The sequence below is a fragment of the Hydra vulgaris genome, chromosome 10, assembly GCF_038396675.1.
Source record: "Hydra vulgaris chromosome 10, alternate assembly HydraT2T_AEP".
Lineage (NCBI taxonomy): Eukaryota > Metazoa > Cnidaria > Hydrozoa > Anthoathecata > Hydridae > Hydra > Hydra vulgaris.
The window spans coordinates 12160298-12172500 of record NC_088929.1 but is presented as its reverse complement, the minus strand read 5'-3'; the positions used below and the strand labels follow the sequence as shown (position 1 = coordinate 12172500).

The 12203-nt window shown below is 25.9% G+C and overlaps 1 long non-coding RNA gene across 1 annotated transcript in view; it reads right to left on the bottom strand.

Moving 5' to 3' along the window:
- The window catches only part of LOC136085799 (uncharacterized), a 39569-nt gene extending 34556 nt beyond the window's left edge, over nucleotides 1-5013 (bottom strand). The window contains exon 1 of the long non-coding RNA XR_010641184.1: nucleotides 4864-5013. This is a non-coding gene — a long non-coding RNA (uncharacterized LOC136085799). The remainder of the gene's footprint in view (nucleotides 1-4863) is intronic.
- Between the last annotated feature and the right edge of the window lie 7190 nt (nucleotides 5014-12203).

The following is a 12203-nucleotide window of genomic DNA, read 5'->3' as shown; positions in this document are numbered from 1 at the left end:
TTTTTAAAGTTACTAAAGTTTAATTTTTTAATGTTTTAGTTAATGAAACATTTTCTGTTTTGTAGATGATGTATTGAAATTAAACCTCGTGAAGCTGTTAATTTTATAGAAGCTAAAGACGACCTTTTTTTAGATATAAGTTGCTATTTGTTTTTTAGTGTTTTTACTTTATTTAGATATTCAATCATGTTTTGTATGAATCTAATTATTTATAATAGTATTATTGTCTATTTAAATAAAATGTGTTTGATTTTCTAAGTAGTTGTGAAGTCACAGTTTGTGTTTTTCTGTCATAGCCAATGACACAGATTTCAAAATCGTCACAATCGTCAAAAAAGTCCCCTATTTGGAATAGACACTAACATTTCTCCTCAGTTTATTAAAGGTAAGAGATTACCCTTACCAAAAGTTAAGTGGGAGAAGTAAGAGTAGGCAGTGGAAAATACTTAACTACATCTACAAATAGAAGTAATACTTATATGTTTTTAGTTTATTATGTTTGTTTTTATTGATCCATTTTTTAAATTTTGTTTGTAAATGTTTGTAATTAAATTTGATAAAAAGTAACAATTTTTATTTCTTCTAATATTAATATAAATCAGTATTAATATGAAATAATATTAAGTTATTTTTATAAAAATATTTTGTTGAATAGTTATACATTTTGTTTTTACACTTAACACCATCAAAGTCAGCAGAACAAGCAAAATATTAAAATGATTTGAGAGCTGCTGTGACAGTGTTTATGATTTTCCGTGTCATGATAATATATTTTCATTTAAGATTTTGTGAATACTTTAAATGGCAGTTAATAATTTTCATAATAATCAACAGTTTTTGCTGAATTAGGTATTCATAGGTATCTAATAAGTACTTACAATATATAAGAACTTAAAAGTTAGTTTTTCACTGTGTATGTTCTTTATTAATGTATCCTTGTCTGTTAAAGAAAACATTATTGTTTTTAATTAAAAGGATCATACCTATAAAAAAATTAACATTTTACTAAATTCCTTTTATTTGTTGTTTGTTTATATAACTTTGTCTTTATTTTGTCGTATGGTAGAGTTATTTCTCATGTTTAACTGCAAATATATGTTTTACAAACATTTTAAATTTGGCTATTATTTTATTTTGTTAGTTCTACTTTGGTGCTTTACCAACTATTATGTTCACTTTGTCTACTGTTAAAATATGGTTTTAACTTAGTAAACTTTAATTATTTTAAATTTACTACTTTTATCATTAGCTAATAGTTTGAAAAGAAATTAATTTGCCGAAATCAAGATAAGAATAGTTTTATTTTCTGGTCAAATTACAAAATTTGTTTGCACTGATAGCTTTTATGCTTTTGTTATTTTGTGTAATTGACTTTGCAATAAATGCTTTTTTTTCTTTCCAGATTTTGGCTATTTTTGACAATGCTCCAGAAAAAACATTAGCAACAGGTAAATTGGTTTGTAGTGTTAATAGGTAATGTTTTTACTTCTTATCATATCATAATTTTTAGTTTTTTCATTTTAGAAAGTAACGCGTATCACCAGATAACAATTTTTAAGTTATTGTTGCCGTCAACGTCACTTCCTATGCCTTTGATGAAGATGATGATCATTTCAAATCATTTGAGGATGTTTATTTGACAGAAACTTCTAAAACTGATAGACCTTCACTTAAAAAAGCTAAAGGTTCTCTTCGTTTCTATGCCAGTGTACAACATGCCAAGAATAGTGGCATGTGAAACATGGCAAGAATAGTGTTGTGATGAGTGTGGTATGTGGAGAATTATCTATGCTTCACGAAAACTTAAAACATATGAAAGGCAACTGCTTGAATATGTTCTAGATGGCCTGTGTTTTTCTTGTGGTTTCTTATTGCAGGATGCAGAATTGCCTAAAGATTTGAACTCATAAATAATTTATAATTATTTATCTTACAAAGCTTTTTCAGCATATTGCAGATCAAATAGAGGACCCACATCTCACAAGGCACATAAGGTGTGGGCCCAAGTTTAGGGTAATAGCTTAACCCCCCTCCACTTGTTATATATATTAAAATATATATATATATTAAAAAATATATATATATATATAAATATATATATTAAAATATATTTGTATATATATTTTAATATATATATATATATATATATATGTATATATATATATATATATATATATATATATATATATATATATATATATATAAATATATATATATATATATATATATATTAATATATATATCTATATTTTAATATAGAGTGTGGATCCTGTAGAAAGTAAAGTATGAGGAGAGAGAGTAACGCAAAAAAAAACAAAAAACGCGGCATCTATAATTAGTATTTATGTAGTTGGTTAATCTATCAATTGTTAATTGATAATGCAAATTTAGTTACATTATTTTGTAAACATATTTTTCTTTATATATTTTGTTTTGTTATTATGTATAAATTAATTGAATTCCAGTTAATACATGTGGTGTATTTTTTCCTTATTTCAATTCGGTTACTTTTTTTAGATTAATCAGATAATGTGCTTGTTCAATATAGAATTACAATTTAAAACTATTGAAAATTGTTTTGTTATGTTAAGTTGTTAATAAATGTGTAAATAAAAATAAATTTAATCTTACAAAACTATTAAGCATTTTTTTATAACCACAATCCGTAATGATTAGTGTTTTATCTATGTGAACAAAAGTCTATGCAAATATCTAACACAGGGTGTCTGCCAGATCAGGATATTCAGAAATCAGCAAAAAAATCAGGTAATAATCAGAGAAATTAGATTAAATTTTAAAAAATCAGGGAAAAGGGATCTTTATTAAACCTACGTAGTTTAAGTAAGTTTTATATTGTACACCTAATATAAAATTTTGTTCAGTAAATAGTTTTATAAATATTTATCTTCATACTTCAAATGCGGGTTGTATAATTGTTTATATTTTTGCTATTAAAGAGGTTTTTTCCAAAATAATCAAGGTCTGGTTTTTCTTAAGTTGAGTTTTAGTAACTTTGAAGGGAAAACAGGCAGTGGATTAGGGAAATCCATATTAAAATATTGGCAGACACTCTGAAACATGAAAACTTTAAGATATGTAAGCTATTAAAAATCATATCAAATTTTATAGATTTACTTTTACTTGAAAACTTTATTGCTGCCATATCTCCTTAATTTTGATTTATAGCATATATATGCTGTTTTATAAAGTTTACTAAATGATTACTTATAAATAATAAGTCTTTTGTTTATTAAACAGTGTTAAAAAATGATATAATAGCATGTCAAAGTGGTTAAAGTGTTTCGCGTTGAAAGAGACAACTTTCTATCTTATAGAAAAAAGATTTTACATGCAAACTTGATTTTTCTTTAAAATTAACGGGGCAAGAGTCCTAATAAGCTGCAAATCTGAAAAAAAAAATTAGTAGAAACTTATTAATGAACAAAATAGGCTCTGACCCTGTTTTTTTTTTGTTTTTTTTTTTAATTGAAATTTATAGAAGTTATAAAGTCTTGTCCAATAATCGTTAACTCAAAACAAAGATTTTTATGTTTTTCTCTATTGTAAAAATTATTGAAACAAAGAAAAATTAAAATGGTTGGTGTGGAAAAGACTAACCATCACCAGTATTATACGGGTCATAATAAGTCCGTTGTTCCATATATTTAGGTCATCTCATATTTTTTTGAAAGTTTTTATACCTCTTTTCTACCTCTTACTAAAAAATATTGGAGTAAGGAGTAAGTATTGAAAAGGGCGGTGTGGAATAGACTCCCAAGACCCGTAATTTACGGGTCATGATAGCTGGTTACAAATTATTATAATCTTCATAAATAATCATAAATTATTTATGAAGTTTTAGCTGCAGATTATCAAATATGTTTGCAGTCATTTTGTAATATCGAAACAAAGAAAAAAGATTATAATAAAAATAGATGTTATTATGGGTGATATACAGTTATGAAATTAATTAAGTATGCTAAATATAATTTTTATCTTAACTACATTACTCAAAATATAGTTTTTAAACAATGAAAATAAAAATTTAATATTATTATAACCATTATAACATTTTTATATCATTAGTTTATGTTATTTTATTACCTTAATATGGTAAATTATATTTATAAATTAATATCATTACGTTTTTGTATTAACATAAATTTATCTAAACGAAGTCAGGCAGCAAACAAAAGAGTGCGAGTGCAACTAGGTTACACACCAGCGGGCACAGACGTCCGCGATACGTCTGTACAACGTCTCATAGACGTCATAAGTTCGGAGAACGTCTTTAAGACGTGCAGCGGACGTTATGTGCCCGCTGAGTCTTCATCATCCTTAGCTATCTCTTGAAGTTTATTTTTAATATTACAATTTCTCAATTGTTTATTGTTTTCTTGACATTGTTTGTATTAGTAGTTTAATCTAGTTGTTTAAATTTAAAATTTATACTAAAAATCTTGAGAACATATATTCAAGAATTATCCATTGCAGTTATTTAATAATTCTAATCCAAAATGGTTGCCGCCAAACTTCAAACATTCAAAATAAAACGTTAGTCTTCTTATATTTATAGTTAATTAAGCTAATAATTTTTATGAGTTATTGACTCAAAGCTCGAGTACTTTAAAGAAATTTAGGCAAAAAAGGAAAGCGCACTGCATTCATACGAATGAATTATATGTATTTATATATGATAATCAGTTAAACATAAAAAAGTGTATTAACAACAAATTTAACTACCAAAAGCTCTTAAATATTATTGAAATTATAACTTTATTTTTTATATTTCTATTGCCTAATATATATTGTATTATATATAAAAAAAGTAATAAAAAATGCTGTCGTATTAAAACAACTTACTTTAATATAACCTGATTTTATCCTTTTTAACAATTGAGAAGTGATAACAACTTAAAAGGGATATAGCTGTAAATAAAAACAATGATGATAGTATAGTAAATGTTAAACTTGAATGCGAGCAAAGTAACTTTATTAAGTTACTTAAAAAAGAGTGCGATCGCTGTTTATTAAAGATTTAAATTCTCCTCCGTTAACAAAAGGTGTTATTTTTCAAACTCTCCTTTATTCGTATCATACTTGATAAAAAAACGCTGGTCTAGAAAAGCTATTGTAATATTTTATTATTTGCCTAATAATAGTCGCCTTATAAAAATCTAGTGCAAAACAAACAAAACTTTTTTAACTAAAGATATCATGTTTGTTTTTTCAAATAAAAAATTAGTTAAATATTTATATTAAAATGCTGCACACACACACACACACACACACACACACACACACACACACACACACACACACACACACACACACATACACACACACACACACACACACACATATATATATATATATATATATATATATATATATATATATATATATATATATATATATATGTGTGTGTGTGTGTGTATGACTACCGAAAGCCCTAAATGATACCCTCATAGCAAGGCTTTGAGCTCAAGGTAAATCTTAATATTTTTTTTTTTTTTTTTTTTAATGTGCTCATAATAATATATTCTTTTTTTTTAAATTGATGTAAATCCTTGATTTTTCTTAATAGTTCTTTAAATTGAAAACGATTTATATGCGAAAAAACGAAAATATGCGCATTTAACAAAAGAATGCGCAATAATTCATAGTAATTTTATTTGTTTATATTCACATTGTTTGGTTTATCAATTAATGTTTCTTTTGTTATTTGATTTGTGTACATTGTTTACATTTATCTTTTGTTCTCACTTAATAAACAATTTTATTACCTGTCTAAAAGTTGTAAAAAAGAAAAAACTGATTGTAAATTAACATTAATGTATATTGCAAAATTCTGCAGTAAACATTTTAGTTTTACCATAGTCATAATATACATAGTCTGGCCAGTTGAAGAGCGCTTTTGTTTATTTTATTGTTAGCGTTTTTTTAGAACCCAGTCTACTAACTAGTGCACACTATTTGTAAACAAAGACTCGTTAAGAATAATATTTACAAAAAGGTTGTTGATTTATCCTTGGTATTGGCAAATGCCTGGTGCTTATTGTTCCATTTTCGGTTGTGGTACTTCTCGAAGAAATAAAGGTGTTTCACTTTTTAAGATACCATCCACCGATGATGATTTCAACAAAGAATGGAAAAAAAAACTTATACACATTATAACTAAAGATAGAGTAATTGACGAAAGCCTAAAGACCCAAATAAAAAAAAAAATATTGTTTATTTGCGAAAAACATTACGAGGCTAACATGTTAATTGTCAATCCAATTAAAACTACTCTCAAGCCTGGTTCACTACCTACATTAAATCTTCCAGTTAAAAGCTTTTCATCGCAATGCTCTTCTTCATGTTTGCTTATTCCCAAAGCACGAGGATCAGCTTCTTCTATATCACTGGAGAGATCAGCTTTTCCTTCTATATCAGAAGAAGCAGTTAATAGTAAGTCATAATAGTCTTTTAAGGAATTGGTTGAACGTATTAGTTTTCAAAAACTTGACTGGGATATAAATGCTAGTGAAACTTTTTTAAAATTCAGTAAGATGGATGATGTTTACACTGTTCCGAAGTACGAAATTTACATTGATGATAGTCTCTCATTTACTATTCGTATATTTTTATAACTTCTACCAGATAATCATTAAAATATACTTGCATTTAAAAAGATCAATGTTTAATACAACTATTTTTAACCTTATTTCAATTTTGTTATCATATATGGTATGCCCTGGTATTACAAATAAATCAGTTAGTTCTTATGGATATCTTATTCATGTTATACCTAAAATGTTTGAATTATTTAATAGTTATTCTTTACCTTTAAATCAAACAGAACATATCCGATGTCTTTCATGCAAAGTTGTTATCACTAACGATAAAATTTTTAAGGCATGCCAATGTCTTCAGTCTCAAGAAAAAATATCTTTTCAAAAAAATAGTGATAAATTACTTATTCCAGCTAAACTTAGAGCTCCAATTTCTAAAACTGCACCAGAACGTGTTAAATTAACCCCTTCAAAGTTATCGTTTAGAAAATAAATTGCTAGAAGAGAACATAAAAGAAATGCAAAAAGAATTAAGTAAATCCTGTAAGTGATGACCTACACAAAGACTTGGTTTCAATCATATCAAAAACTTATCGGACAGTCACTCCATTTATGAAGCTATTTTGGGATGAGCAGCAAAAATACTTAAATACTTCAAAACATGGAATTCGTTATCACCCAATAATTATTCGCTATTGTTTAGGTCTTGTTGCAAAGTCTTCTGCAGCTTATGAGGAAATTCGTTTTAATGAAAAAATAGATTCTGGATTTGTAATTTTACCAAGTCAAAGGCGTTTAAGAGACTACAAAAACTATATCCGACCACAAAGAGGATTTAACCATGAAATTGTCAATGAATTAAGTTTAAAGGTAAAGGATTTTTCTGAGCAAGAACGGTTTATCACTCTTTTATTTGATGAAATAAAAATTTGGGAAAATTTGGTTTGGGATAAGTATTCTGGTGATCTTATTGGACTTGTTGATCTTGGTGACACAAATATTAACTATGCAACTCTTAACAAAGCTGATGAAATTGCAACACATATCCTTGTTTTTCTTGTGAGAGGTATTGTAAACCCTTTTAAAAATAGTTTTGCAAACTTTGCTACTACAAACATCCGAGCTATTTAATTGTTTCCCTTATTTTGAAAGGCTGTCAGTATTTTAGAGCTTTCATGCAATCTTAAAGTAATTGCTACAACAAGTGATGGTGCCTCATGCAATCGTAAATTTTTTAGCATGCATTTTCATATGACAGAAGAACAAGATATTAATAAAAAATGTTAAATTTATCTATCGCATCAAAACTAAGTTTGCTGATGATGATTGTTTTATATATTTTATAGCTGATTCTCCACATTTGATAAAGACTGCTCGAAATTGCCTTTTTCATTCTGCATCAGGTAAAGGAAGATATATGTGGAATACTGATAATCACATTTTGTGGAGCCACATATCTGAATTATTTTATGAAGATCTAAACTGTGGCCTTCACACTTGCCCAAATCTCTCCTTAGAACACATTAGGTTAAGCCCATTTTCCAAAATGAATGTAAGATTAGCAGCTCAAGTACTTAGTTCATCTGTTAGCACTGCTTTAAAGGCATTTGGTCCTGCTGAAGCCTCTAGAACTGCTGAGTATTGTCAGATGTTAAATGATTTTTTTGATTGTGTAAATGTGAAAAAGATTACAGATTGCTTTAGGAATCAAAATACGATTTTCCAAGCCATTTTATTTGATGAATGATGAAAGGCTAATATGGTTGACTGAAGTCTTTTTAAAATACTTCAATAAGATTGGAAATTGTCTATAGATCAAAGACCTGGAAATTTCACAAAGGCTGATTGGGGGAATATGTTTTAATCTTGGCAAACATACGAAGGGATCAATATTAATATTTACTCAGTTATTGATTTAATTAAATACCTTATAAAATATGGGTGTCCTATAAGTTTTAAATGAACGGCTATGTCAAGATTCATTAGAAAATTATTTTAGCCAACAACAAGACATTGGAAGAAGAAAGGATAACCCATCTTTACATGATATTGGGTATAATAACAATACAATAAGAAACCAATGCACTTTCAAACCAATTATAGGAATTAATAGTCTTGATAATAATCCTGAACCGAAGACCTTTACCAAAGAGAAATTACCACGCCGAAATTGGAACAAAAAATAAATTCATCAAAAGAAGGAAATTAAAAACGGCTATTTTCATAGCCACAAACCTTATAAAAGCATTAAATGTATAAAATAATTGCGTGTGGGTGTGTGTGTGTGTTTATATATAAATATATATATATATATATATATATATATATATATATATATATATATATATATATATATATATGTATATAGATATATATATATATATATATATATCTTGTATATATATAAATATATATATATATATATATATATATATATATCTTGTATATATATATATATATATATATATGTATACATATATATATATATATATATATATATATATATATATATATATATATATATATATATATATATATATATATATGTTTATATATATATATATATATCTTGTCTATATATATATATATATTATATATACATATATATATATATATATATATATATATATATATATATATATATATATCTTGTATATATATATATATATATATATATATATATATATTTATATTTATATATATATATATATATATATCTTGTATATATATATATATATATATATATATATATATATTTATATTTATATATATATATATATCTTGTATATATATATATATATATATATATATATATATATATATATATATATATATATATATATATATATTATATTTATATATATATATATATATATATATATATATATATATATATATATATATATATATATATATATATATATATATATATATATATATATATACAAGAAAGGTTCCCAAGTCTATTTTTTAGTATTCAAGACTTTGCATAATAAGTGGTAATTGGGGCACCAAAAGGTACATTGTTAACCCAAAATTCTCTAAGAGGCTGAAAAGTGACTCTTAAGTTGAAGTTGTGTTACAAAGAAAGAAGAGGCTAAAATAAAGTTCTTAACATTATTTATTTCAAAATTTTTTTAGTAAAATAGTAAGAATAAATAACTATTAAACTAGTTTTAATTGTATAACATTTGATACTTAAAATAAAAACTTACTTAATTTCATTTGGTTTTCACTTTATTAATCATTGCATTTCTCCATCATGCTGCAATATAGTTTTTATGCAAGAATATGTTTTTAATGACATTTGTGGCTATGAAAATAACCTTTTTTAATGTCTATTTTTTATCTAAACTATTCAGTGGAGTTCAAAGTTCCTTTCTTGATTTCTTTTCTTAATGATTTTGTTCTTTTAATCATAGACTTGATTTTATGCAAGTTTACATGGTCCTTTGAATAGGAAAATGAGCGAACACGAATATAAAGAGTTAAAAGATTGTCTAGAAGATTGAGAGACATTTCTTTAGGTACTTTAGTAGAAGGAACATTGCAAAGTTTTGAGAAGTGAGATAAAACCCCAACATCTTGAAGTAACTCTGCAGTTATTTTGCTGCAGTCAATAGTTTTAGTTAAAATTTTTGTTGATTTTCTGAATGCTATTTCTGCTATTTTACATAGTGACAAAGCATCAGAAGATATAGACCAAAAAACGCCTCGATTTTTTAAGCTAGTAAGTTTTTTATGAGTATCATGATTATACTCATCAAAATAGTTAGAATCATTTTCTACAATTTTTCCAGCCAACAGAATTGAGAGTGTTTCTTGACAAAATCTGGTTTGCCAACTTTTTGAATAACCTATCCTTCGATAAAAAGTACTAAATACATACCCACCCAAATGTTCAATTAAACTTTTTTCTTTATCTGTAAACTTAATTTCATCATCAATAACTAAAACTGAGGTGGCATTATTAGACTAAGTCAAGTGAGCCAAAATGTGATTTGCAAGGTCATATCCTACAAGGATCACCCAAGGCCATATCCTACAAGAGTTGAAGTTTTATTTGTAAGATTTTTCATAAAACCTTTCTGACCAGCAACTTTGTAAAATTGTGGATAAAAAACTTCCGCATCACCATTAAAATTTTCAATAACTTCCTTTATTAGATCAAATGAATGCTTTGCATTGTCTTTAGAGAAACTGTACCTTGAAAGCTCATCTCTGATATATGGAGGGTAGCAAAGATCGTTTTGCACAAATTTAATGCTTTTTTCAATGAAAGTTATGCTTTTTAAATTTTATAATTATTATTTTACCATATTGTATATTATTTTAGACTGTCTAATTTGTCGATGTAATTAATTTGATAATAATAAGTTATTATAACTTATTTAATATTAAATTTATTAAGCTACATGACAAATGATAAGTTCAGTATAAAATATTATTGAATAGGAAGATCCAATGGTATTGTTATGTTATTGCCTAGGAATATCATTCTGTAGTAAGACACAATAATCTTTTAACTTTTAGAGTTTGAAAAAATTCATTTTTCCCTCTCTTCGTCTTCATTTGTGATCGCACCCTGTAGTAAGAATTTGATTTAGTTCATATCTTGTTGGAGAATGCAACTTGATTCTGAGTTGAATTTTCAGCACTCTGTATTTATTGATGACTAAATTTGACAATACTTTATTATACACATTTTTAGTTTTATACTTGATATATTATATGTAATTAGGGGTAAATGAGGCTCCCTAGCCGTGGTGAATGTTTCCACAGCAAAAGGAGCCTCAAGGTGAACATCTCACCATGGGCAAGGAAAATCATGATATAAAATCCCCACTATAATGCTGTGTGGTTATGTGATAACTATTACATTTTTATAAATTGTTTAATTTTTGTGTGCATTCTAAAATGACATTTATTGCTGTTCAAAACTTTGTAGATTACTCATTTAAATCAAATTTGTGGGCTGACACCTTTGCATCTAGTGAGTTAATGTATGAACAAGTTAATGCAGAAACAGATGCAAATATAATAAGATGGAAAACAAAGAAAACAAATTATCATGTTATCACATAGTTATCTCATAAGGTGAGTACAGCTCTTTTTCTAATCACGCCCATTAGTTATTAACTTTATATATAGATATAGACATAGATATATCTATAGACAGATATTGAATATAGATATATATAGATAAACAATATTTTTTTAAACTTGTATTTTTTATTTTGTACTTCTTTTTTTTAATCATCTGTCCACTTTTTTGTTACATCTTTTTTTATTAAATACTTATTTACTATTTTTGCAATCAGAGTATAAATTTAGAAGGCAAATGACTTTTTTTATTGTTTTACACTGTATGTAATATTGTTTTCTTAAAATTGATTAATGATTTAGATAAAAGAAAACAAATAACACACTAGAAAATCTTGTTGCCAAAATAGTTAGCAACTCTCAAAGTAGGATTTGTTTTAAAAGTTTGTGATTTAAGATAATTGTTAAATAATCATCTTATTATTTAAGATTTTATTCGTTTCTTTTCAGCTAAATCTGATTCATTAGATAAAGTTTGATGCGTGCTCTTATAGAAGAAAATATCGACTGATTCGTTAGATTATGTTTGAAGCGTGCTTTTAA